Genomic DNA, 11,282 nt, shown 5'->3' on the forward strand with positions numbered 1-11,282 from the left:
CTAGACATAGTGTACATTTGATTGTAAGTTTGGCCATAAGATGTATGAGTGCATTTTGGGTATATTTTCTTAATAGAATTATTGTGGTTTCTTATGATTTGAATGATATGTGAATACGATGTTAGAATGTATTCTTTACCATTTGTAAAAAATACTATAATATGCATGATATATCAAAGATCCTTAATATATGATTTTAATTATATATATATATATATATATATATATATTGATGTTTAATTTTATATTCTAGATATTTAAAAAAAATATAATTAATAATTTATTTTGAAAATTTGATAGATTTATTGTTTACTACTTGGTTCAAATTTGTTTTGGTAGCAAAATAAACAGAATCAACTTGATTCAAACTTATTCACATATATATTGAAGTAATAAATTTGTGTGTTTATTTCCTCTTTATTTTACCATTTTATAACCCTTAATGTTTTATTTTCTTCTTGCTTCTTTGCAAACTCATATTAGATATCAAATTTTATTCATTTTACTTATTAATTTATTACTATTTCATAGTTATACTTAGTAAATTTCTGAATATTTTATGTTTTATTTAGTTGCATCGTCAAAGATAAATACAATTCCTTATACTGTTTTATCACTAATTTGTTGCTTTAAATTCTTTTTGATAATTTATCTACAAAAGTATATTATATTTAATAGGTTAGAAATGTGTAAATTTAGAATTGGACACAAGTTTGAAACAATGATATTATCTTGGCCAAATAAATAAATTTTTATTTACCAATTTTCATCTAACCTTTTATTTGAACTGATCACATGTCAAAATAGAAATATGAGATCGCAAATATATAAAGTAAGAATCTAAATCATTTAGGGAATAAAACATTTCGTGGAAGTATTAAAACAAAGAGAATAATAAAGAACAACACTATCTTTTAATCATTCCCATAACAATTTTACGAAAACATAAAGAAGACAAATAGATCAGCCATCTGTACTTATGCTACAAACTTCAACCTTAGTCATCGTTCTCATCAAGAATTTGATTATACACAATGAAACGTAATTTAAAATGATCAACTACAAAGCTATTTACTACCATCCTCGCCCTCAGTTTCATCATTAACCTCTGACACTGACTTGTTAGATTTCATCTTCCTTTACACATCCCTACTAAAAATCACAACTCAAATAACAACCAATCATTAGAACCTGAAAGAAGGAAGAACAAATTATAATTTTGTGATTGTTGGCACTGGTGAAGCAAATTAAGAAATACATTTCTTATCTTATCAAGTAATCTAATAGCAGTTATGCAGCACATAAGGAATACTCCCAAGATTAAAAAAAACACGCGTTATATCCAATACTTCAAAATGCTGCCCTTGCCTTTCATTTCTTGCAGTGCTTTATCCTTTTAAAGCCCCTTAACATCCTTAATCCTTGTAAGCTTTTCTTCTTTTTCTACATATATATCAATGTAGAAGCTGATATTTATGAAACTAATCATTTTGCAGCATAACCTGAGTTTTGGTTTTGCAACTAAGAATCATGCAAAAGAACTTACTAACAGAGCTTGAAACAACATAGTTCTTATCCACAATCGCTTGTTTCAAGTACCACTTAATTTGTGTAAAAAGGGTTTTGTCTATTATTCGGTATTAGAGAGTTGTACCATTTGCAAGATACATATCAATCTTGCTATTCATATCGCTGATCAGGGAGCTTGTAACAATACTAACCATAGAAAAACAAACAAATTATCAGAATTCAGAAACTATACCCTCAGTATTAGTGTTAGGATTCAGCTACTTAAGCAAATTACAAACTACAAACTTTATCCGCTGATGGAGAAAGTTCCTTTATGATAAAGTAAACCATTCTTTCCCAAACCAGTGTCTTTAGATTGGGAAAGCTTTGTAACAGAAAAGAAAACTTCTTTTGCTTCAACCTGCACAGTGCACATGAAGCAATATGAGAAACCATGTAAAAAGTTTAATTCACTAATAAATACAAATGCCGCTAAACATTGTTTTGTTCGATAAGCATGTATCAGAGTTTCAAATGAATAAAACTGGAATCCATGTAACCATAAAACATCATTGGTGAATGACTCCCCTTTCTAAATCAAATATAGAAGTTTTGTGATGAACTACCAAATTTCATTTGGAAATATCTAGTAAGATGCCATATAAAGAAAGGGAGAATAACAAAAACAACAAAGAAGACGTAATACATGTAGTGTTTACCTGCGAGCACCTTCTAGCGTCTACTATGGTTTGCTGCAGTTTCCACCCTCAGCGATAGAGGCTGGCTTCAAGTCGCCATGTTCATCTTCCCCCTTTTTGGCTTTGAAGATATGATATTGGTGGAATCTGTAGTATATCGACAGTAGCATAAGGCCCCTGATGCCATTGGAGACGATTATGTAAGACCATTGGAAAATACGGAGTTAGGTACTTTTTTTCATTCAATGAGCTGTGATTTATAACCTATCCATAGAAAGAAAAACAAATATGAGGCACATAATCATCAAAACACCAGTTTTAAGAACATTTACAGAGCCTAGAAGACAACAAAACGTTAAAACAGTCACTGGCTTCTTCTTTTCTTCGGTGTAGAAAATAAATTTTCAAAGCCACAATTAGCTGCAGGGAAAATAAATAAGACAAAGTAACATATATGCACCATTGAAAGCAGTAACAATCAAATTTTATAAATCATATATATTCTTATTTGAACTAATATCACGTAAGCATATTATACCCAGTTATAAAAAAAGTAATAATAATATTAGTGTTACAGCTGTATGTGCAACAAAAAAAATAAGAAGCTTTAATAGTGAGAGTGAAATGATTAAAGCACATACACTCAGGACAATGTAAGGCCCTTTGCTTCCTTATCCTCTTTGCAAGCTTCTTCCCCATCTCCATAACCCTAAGAAAAATTCAGTGCTTTAAATGCTAGGTGAAACACATTTTGTTAGTTAAGGAGAATAAAACAGACGTGGGTTTAGGGAAGCCACCATTGTTAACACTGGCAACACAAATATTGGAGAGAAGGACAGGTAAAAGGAATGTGTACAGAGTATATTCGAAAAGCTTCCCATTGATCCGCCTTCTTGCTAGCATTCGAAGGTCAAAATCTCTTTTAACTCCTCTTGATCTTCAAATGTTTAGAGAATTTCAGTGTATGCCATGAATTTCTTGTACAGAACAGGAAGACAAACCATGTATCAGTTAAGGCCAATACTTTATCCCGAACAATGAATTAGTTTTCATACTTTTTAATTCTAAGAAATCAAAACGGAAAGCACTTTGCACAGACACAACACAAATAATTGTCTTACCTAGTATCGATATCAGATCCACTCACAGAATCCTAATTCGTATCATGTCTCCTGAGTGGCCATGGATATGATACACTAAACCTCCTCGGCGTCGGGGAACTCTCAACCGTTCGTTGTCCGACTTCCCCACTGGTCTGACCTCCATGAGTCATGAACTTGTAATCAGCATCGTCTGTGGGGAACTCATATGACAAACAGGGCACGAGTTATGAAGCTGCAACAATGGAAGCAAGCAAACTTGATGGCAAACGCGGTGGATTTCGCCGTTTTATAGCTATGAATACTGCGGGTTTGATTACCGGGTATGTAGAGTAGAGGAAGAGCAAGAGACTGAATTATTTATTTTTCATGGCCATAGGCTTTACCTTCATTAGTGGAGGTTTTTCGATTTTGGTTTGGGTTAAAATTTTGAAGAAACGATCTTTATAGGAGAAGATACATAGGGAGGAGGTGAAAGGAAACCATAAAAAAGGAGTAAAAGGTATAATTGATTGATAAAGAAAGGGTTGTGGTAACGGAGATTTGCAGGGATACAAAACTGAGACGACAAAGGTGTGAGCCGTTTCGAGAAGTGGGCTTGACTGGGCCATTAGAAAATATCATGATCACACGAAAGTTTCGGTATTTTTTTTCCGAACAAAGCTTTTATGACATGGCAATTCATCAAAGATGACGTGGATGATTGTTGCAATATTACTGGCTGACGTGGACATGCTTAAAGGGCTTGATATCCTGCTTTTAGTATTGTTAGATTTTTTTTTTTTGCTTTAACAAAGAAAGATCCCAGCCCCCAAGTTAGTTAATTAGAGCATCATTAATCCAAAAATCCACTATGGGTCTCTTAATCATTTTTAACTATTAAATGTCACTTAATAGATTTAGCTAAGAGACACCAACATTTTGGTGCTCCAATGAGAGTCTTTTATTTAGGGGTTCTTAAAAAAAAAAAAAAAAGGTTAAACATTGAGAAACATGTAATGCAATAGGAGTAAAGGACAATTACCATTCAAGTAATCCTCAAAACCAAAGTTATCAATGGCTCCTGTGTAGACTTCTAATCCGAGCATTGACCATGGAATTGGTCCAGGAGGCCTTTGAAACCTAAATATTCCACAGAGAAAAAAAAAAGATAGAATGAGAACCGTGCAAACAAATATTGTTCCTTCACACGAGCAGATCATGCAGCAAAAATTTAAGACTCTATGCTCCTCAATGCACAGATAGATAGTTTCAGGTTATAATCGAGTACTGAGTCAAGTCACTTAAATATCAGTAAACACATAGGTACCAGTAATGCACACAATTATCATAATGCCAATGAAAACATGAATAAATGTCACCTTCTATATGTGTGCATTGTGCAAACCAGCCTCATTACCAAAGATACAAACTTTAAACTTAGCAACTGTTTAAACTTAGCAAAAGATGCAGAAGAACAGTTGACAAGTCTCAGACTACTTGTAACATTACTTGAGGAAGGAACTTAACTATTAATAGGATACAGGTGTTGCTGCAGACAGCCATTTGGCATGTACTCATACACAAGCAGTTTGTGACTATTGTCTGAGCAATAACCAAGAAGAGACAACAAGTACGGTGAACGCAGACGGCTTAGCAGCTCAACCTGTCACCAGATACATAATCAATCAACCGTTGAAGTAATTAGTGAGCTAAACAAAGACTAAAAGCTCAAACAAAGAACAACAAACCTCCATCTTGAACTCTTCTTCACCTTGATTTCCTGCATTATCAATAAACTTGATAGCAACTTTTCTCCCGTTGTTAAGCAAACCACGATAAACCAATCCAAACCCACCGTGACCAACAACATTAGACTTGCTAAACCCACCAGTCGCTGAATGTAGTTGCTTGAAAGTGAAAACATGCATCAAAGACAATAAATGCAGGTTATAGATAAGACCAGACTCGTTCTGTTTACACAAGGACAGGGGAACGAAACAGAGAAATTGTGGTATTGTACTTACTCTTGTTGATTCTGTGACGCTTTGAAACTTTGTTACAGATATAGCATTAGTAACTAAAGGCGACGACACACATGAACCGTTCGATCTTGATCTCTCTCCTCCTCCTCCTCCTCCTCACAACTTCCATCGCTTATCCAACCACCGAAGTAAACCGGACGTTGATGACATCAAGAAACTTCCGCAACCGAACTCACCGATTCATCCCGGGGTTCACCTCCCTTATTACGTGACTCCTCACGGTTGTGCGACTCCTTCTCTCGTCCTTACGCGCGTTCCATGTGCCTTGAGCTTCAAAGAATCCACCGTAATAACCGGAAGCAGCCGCTTGTTTCCCCTCCTCCGCCGGAGATTGATCCAAGAGGAGAATCAAAAGAGGAAGAAGGAAAAGCCAAGTCTCAACACGTATTCTTATTAAGAGATGACTTTTATTGTCCCAATTCAAGCGGCGTTTCTTGTCTTAATTGCTTTTTTTCTTTTTCTTTTAATCATACTTTCCTCTAAGAACCCCCTAAAATACAGGGTTAATAATGCTCTTAGATATCAATTCTCTTATAGGTTTCAACATATACTTCACATTTGCCAGAAGTTAGAGCTTCATGTGTTAAGAGTAGAGACGTGTTTGCTGGATATTATAGCATCTGAATCCGTCACTACTTTTGGATACTGTGGTAGAAGAATCATCATTTAAAAGAAAAATAAACATTAATAGATTGAAAAATTGCAAGTTTCATACACATAAAAGCATGTAAACTCAACATCATTTAATGTTATCTTTTCAAAACTATATTATTATCTTTGAATCTAATATATGCTTGGATAATTAATACATATATACTAAAAAAATTTAATATTCCTCTGTTTTAGAAAGTTAATATTCTAAAAGAATATTTCCGAAAAATATATTTTCACATTTTCTATGTATTTTATTAGGTAATAGTGATAAATTATAAATTTTAAAATTAATTAGACTTATTGTATTTTTATTGGTTTAAATTATAAGAAATAAATAAACACAAAGTAACATATTTATAATTAAAATTAAAAATGTTTTTTAAGAAAGAGAGACAGTGCATTTTTACAATGATTTCCACACTTGGATTGAACCGTTGAGACATTGGGAATTAGAGTTACTCTACCATTGAATACCTAAGTGTCAGCACATAGTATATATTTTCAACCAGTATTCTAAATTACGCAATAAGTATTGTATATACACCAAACAATTGGAAGAAGTCGTAGTTTTTACGAATATGACTCAAAACTTGAAGTCAAACACAAAACTAAACCATATTTTTTTTGGAACTTTGACTTATCTTTTTCATCTCCAAAGTTCAAATTATTCACGAAAACGCCATCACTTTTTTTTTTTTTTGAAAATGCATATTTTACTCTATCACCCTCATCTTCCTCAAGTATTCACAATATTGTCATTGCCATCAATACACCAAGCACCATGAATAATCAATTTGAAACTCTTAATGCACTTAAAAATCAATTTACACTCTTTCTTTCTCAATTCTTATGAACTAAAAACAACATTTCTTTCACTTTCTCTCCATATTCATCCAAAACACCCAAGATTTTGATTCTAAATTTTTTATGGTTCATAGAGTCATTGCAGCTTACAATTCTTGGTGGGTCACTTTTGTTTGAGATTCTGGATGCTTGGAAAAGACTTATCTATGCTAAAAAAGTTACATCACTGGTTGAAACTATGAAATCAGCTTTTTTTCCAAGATCTGTTCGTCCAAACGACTTACATGGAAGTCTTCTGGTCAATGCAAAGGTTAGTTTTGCAATTGACTTTTAAATGTGTTTTTATAGACGACTTACATGGAAGTCGTCAATCTTTGTTTGTTAAAAAAAAAAAAATCGAGACGACTTCCACGTAAGTCGTCTAGGGTAAACAGGTTAGTTTTGCATTTGACCGGATTGTGTCAGAAATTTGAATTTTCCTGGACGACTTACACGTAAGCCCTCCAGTAAAAAATTAAAAAAAATCAATATTTTGAAAGTCGTCTCAGGTTAGTTTTGCAATTGAAAAATAAAACCAAAAAAATTATTTTTTTTTCTAGACGACTTACACGGAAGTCGTCCGTCCGACGACTTACATTGAAGTCGTCCATGATTTTATTCCAAGATTTTGGTCAAACCTTGCTTATCTTGGACGACTTCCAGTAAGTCGTCGGACGGACGACTTCCAGTAAGTCGTCGGACGGACGACTTCTGTGTAATTCGTCGGACAGACGACTTCCGTGTAGTTCGTCTAGAAAAAAAATAATTTTTTTGTTTTATTTTTCAATTGCAAAATTAACTTGGGACGACTTACATGGTATAACAAAATATTGATTTTTTAATTTTCTATTGGACGACTTACACGTAAGTCGTCCAGCAATATTCAAATTTCTAACACAATCCGTTCAAGTGCAAAAATAACATGTAAGTCGTCTCGAGTTTTTTTCTTAACAAACAAAGATGGCCTAGAGTTTTTTTTTAACAAACAAAGATGGACGACTTCCATGTAAGTCGTCTAGGTTAAAAATCAATTGCAAAACTAACCTAAATGGACGACTTCCTAGAAGTCTACCAGACGACCTCCGTGGAAGTCTTCTGCGTCAGTGTTTAATAAACTTTCATTTTTTCTAAATGAAAGTGTTCTAGCTTTGAACTTATGTAATGTTTTATCTTTTGTGAATTTGACTAAGTTTTCTTGAGAATTCTTCTCCCTTAGTTGTAATAAATTTGATTAATTTTTTGTGTTATTGTGTTTTGATATTGAAGTTATTGTATAACTTCAATTATGTCAAGTAATTTTTGCAAGATAATATTGTGAAAAATGAACATATTTACCAAACTTTTTCATTAATATCTTTTCAAATTTACAAAAAAAAGTCACAACTAAAGGAGTACACATGCAAATCACAAAACATACCACAAACAAAATTATCATAGATCATTCCTCTACAAAGACAAGCTTAGACTCCACTTGATATGAAAGAAGACCCCGTCAGAAGACTTCTTAGAAGTCGTCTGGAAGACTTCTTTGAAGTCGTCTGGAAGACTTTCTGGAAGTCTTCTAGCGCATTATATTTTAGAAAACTTCCGAGAAGACTTCCCATAGGTATTCCAAAGTCTGATCAAGATCTGAAAAACATGTATATCAAACCCAGATCTGTAGAAAACTTCCGAGAAGACTTCCCATAGGTATTCCAAAGTCTGATCAAGATCTGAAAAACATGTATATCAAACCCAGATCTGAAAAACCTGCATATCATATCAAAAAACGTTCATATGGCTTAAAAACAGAAAATAAGTGAAAAATTAGATATACATACTTTTATAGAACACACAAAGTATATATCCAAGTGGAAGATGAGAACCACTTGATTAAAAACCTGCAACAAAAAGATAGATTAGTGAGAAAGACATGAGACAAAAATGAAAAATTTATATAAAGTTTAGTGTTTTCAAATCAAAGAGATTAGAGTGGATTTGAAGAGTTTTAGTTTGGGAAAAAATGTATGAACTTTATGCAACAAGAGGTTACCAAATGAAGAAAAATCAGACATAAAAACTTACCAAAACGCTCAGATCTATTATGAAAGGGAGACATGGGAGGAGACTCTGTCAGAAGACTTCCTGGAGGTCGTCTGGAAGACTTCCTGAAAGTCGTCTAGAAGTGTTCTTGCCCAGAAGTCTTCCAGATCTGAAAAACCTCCATCTCCAAAAACGTTCAAATGGCTTAAAAACAAAGAAAATAAGTGGAAGATTAAATAGATCTACCTTTATAGAACACACAAAAATACATATCTAAAATTAATAAATCTACTTTTAAATGAGTGAAAGATGAGAACCATATGATGAAAGACCTGCAAAACAAGATAAACTAGTGAGAAAAAAAAATAAAGTTTGGTGTTTATAAGTTCAAAGAGATTAGAGAGAGGTTGAAGAGTTTTAGAATGAGAAACATACCATTTTTGTTGCAGCCATTTGAGAGGACGAGAGAGAATGTGTAAATTTTCTTTATATATGGAGACAAAAATTCCAATAAGGTTAAATATTTTCGATCAGAAGACTTACTAGACGACTTACTTATAAGTAGGGGTGGGCACTTTACCCGATATCCGAAACCGCACCCGAACCCGATCCGAAAAACCCGAACCGAAATCCGAACCGAAGTAGCAAAATATCCGAACGGGTATTGAATTATGAGAGATTGGATATCCGAACCCGAACGGATAATATTTGAACTCGAATGAATATCCGAAGATTACCGAACATATGTATAATTAACCATATATTTCTAGTTTACATCTCTCATTTTATATAAAATATTTATATTGATACTACACATACTTTAAGTTCATATGATATACATAGAATTACGGAGAAAATGATTTGTTACTCACTTAAAATGAATGTCAAACTTTTTATTTCAAGAATTAACAAAAAGTTACATCCAAAATTTAAAAACAATAACCAAATTAATGTCTTTTTTAGTTTCAAAATGTTATGTGCAAATCTATTAACCATTCAATCTATTAAAAATAAAAAAAATTAGTTGAGTGAAAGTTATATTTTTAAGTACAAGAAATTTGAGAAATGAAAAATTTAATTTTTTTTTCAAAATCTAAATATCCAAACCCGATCCGAAATATCCGAACCCGAACTAAAAATACCCGAATCTGATCCGAAGAATAGAAATACCCGAACGGGTTCTATACCTCTATACCGAAATACCCAAAAATCCGAAATATCCGACCCGAACCCGAACGGGTACCCGAACGCCCACCCCTACTTATAAGTCGCTCAGAAGACTTCAATATTTTTAGCGGGAAACTCAAATATTTTTAGCGGGAGTTAGAAGACTTTCAGAGAAGTCTTCTAATCGCCAGACGACTTACATGTTAGTCGTATAGACCCTAAACTAATTTAACTAACTAAGCACTTCATAAAATCAAATTAAACTTAAAAAGTGTATATTATACACAGAAATAATCATATGTAGGTGAAAATTAAATTTTTCAAAAAATCTTTTAAACTTTCCAAAATCTAACCCTAAGAATGCATACAATACTACACATATGTTGCCAAACCCTAGACCAAAGAATATCATGATTCACTATTTTCACTCATCTACGTTGAAAACAATTCAATTTTATTATATCTTAATTTATATCACTTAAAACTGTTTATAATTACATGCTTTTGATTTTTCGCTTATCCAAATATCTTTTTACAAAATTTATAAATTATTTTTAAGATCAACTATACCAGACGACTTCCGTGGACGTCGTCTAGAAGACTTAACAGAATCTCTGAAGACTCAGAAGACTTAGCGGGGCTATATTCGTAAAAATGAATTCTTTTTTTTTTGTCACAATGGGCTGACTGTAATTTCACAAGGCGTTTGGTTACTTTTGCATTTGATTCAAGTTTGGGTATACTTTTGCAATCAAAATTAAATTTTGAGTCATATTCGGTAAAACCACCTATAGATAATTAAGAAAAAAATATGCGTTTAATCATGTTGAGGTGGGCATCTAGGCAGATCTTAAACGGCCTTTTTCAAAAAATAAATTCCACCAGGAGTAGTAGATAATATATATTATCATGTTTTCTTGAAAAATATAGCAGAGTTTATTTATTTTAAATCATTTAAAATGTAACAAATTTAATACTGTTGTAATTAGAGAGTTTAGAGACTGAATATTTTTGTGTTATCATTAATGAACAATAGAGGTTCCTTTATATAAGGATTACAAGATAAGGATAAATGGAAAGTATTCAAAACCTAAATTCACTAGGATTAGGAAAACTACTAATACATAATAATGAAAAGATTACATCTACTAGGAAAAAAGAAAGAGTTTCCTTTTCTCCAAGTTTTGTGGCCGCCTCTCTCTCTCCTGGAGTCGGCTCTCTCTCTCTCTCTTCTCTCTAGGGCTTTGGCCATCTCTCCATCTTCT

At 32.9% G+C, this 11,282-nt stretch overlaps 1 long non-coding RNA gene across 4 annotated transcripts; it reads right to left on the minus strand.

The window, feature by feature from the left end:
* Positions 1 to 1,435: 1,435 nt before the first annotated feature.
* On the minus strand, positions 1,436 to 5,798 carry LOC106307100. 4 transcript variants are annotated; one of them, XR_001263268.1, is made up of 10 exons: positions 5,314 to 5,798; positions 5,038 to 5,196; positions 4,817 to 4,952; positions 4,332 to 4,429; positions 3,628 to 4,060; positions 3,329 to 3,542; positions 3,005 to 3,184; positions 2,849 to 2,916; positions 2,229 to 2,627; positions 1,436 to 1,930 (listed from the first exon to the last, which is right to left on the minus strand). It is a non-coding gene; the product is annotated as an uncharacterized LOC106307100 (long non-coding RNA). The 4 variants fall into 4 exon arrangements; XR_001263267.1 differs by having other exon boundaries at positions 2,229 to 2,384; positions 3,329 to 4,060; positions 5,314 to 5,793; XR_001263266.1 differs by having other exon boundaries at positions 3,329 to 4,060; positions 5,314 to 5,792.
* Positions 5,799 to 11,282: the final 5,484 nt, after the last annotated feature.

This window comes from Brassica oleracea, chromosome C7, assembly GCF_000695525.1.
Source record: "Brassica oleracea var. oleracea cultivar TO1000 chromosome C7, BOL, whole genome shotgun sequence".
Classification (NCBI taxonomy): Eukaryota; Viridiplantae; Streptophyta; class Magnoliopsida; order Brassicales; family Brassicaceae; genus Brassica; species Brassica oleracea.